This window comes from Alosa pseudoharengus, unplaced genomic scaffold, assembly GCF_046254945.1.
Source record: "Alosa pseudoharengus isolate Yale_2024_CS ecotype anadromous, Long Island Sound unplaced genomic scaffold, YU_APseudo_1.1 YU_APseudo_1.1_scf_16, whole genome shotgun sequence".
NCBI classification, from domain to species: Eukaryota; Metazoa; Chordata; class Actinopteri; order Clupeiformes; family Clupeidae; genus Alosa; species Alosa pseudoharengus.
This window is the reverse complement of record NW_027468630.1, coordinates 9,805,119-9,805,724: the sequence shown is the minus strand read 5'-3', so window position 1 is coordinate 9,805,724 and position 606 is coordinate 9,805,119.

The following is a 606-nucleotide window of genomic DNA, read 5'->3' as shown; positions in this document are numbered from 1 at the left end:
GTGAGTGCATGGGGGTGTGCATTGATGTCACCATGGTGACAGAAAATGTATAATGTTACAACATGATTGCTGAATAATTCACCCACATCCCTTCAGCTCCAAAGCTGTGCCATACCGGAGGACGTGTTCAATCCCATTCTAACCCCAGTCACATCGTGGCACACTGCCGCCAGTCTGAAATGAGCCCTGCATTGCACGACTACTTAAAATGGGTGGCATTACCACGAAAGCCTGCAATTGCTCATTAAGACAGGCAGTCACAGGACTAATGAGGCTCCACCTAGCAGGGGCCAAGGTGGAAACTTAAAAGTGGCTCAACCTTTGTTTGAATGTTAAAACCGAAACTTAGAGATAGCCTTGGGCATCAGGAAGTCAGCCTTTCCGGAATTTCTTTAATTAATTTAAGCCTTTACTCTTCCTGCCGCTAAAGAAACACACAGGCCTTATTGAAGATTTATAACACCCTTCCTCTCTTCCTGTTGCCCATCCCCCTTTAAAACATCTCTGTTGCATAATCGTGTGGCAGTGGCGGCCCTGTGTTATGATTGGGTCACCTACATGTTGGGAAGATGAACTGGGAGGGGCAAGCTCCGGGACTGGGAAAAG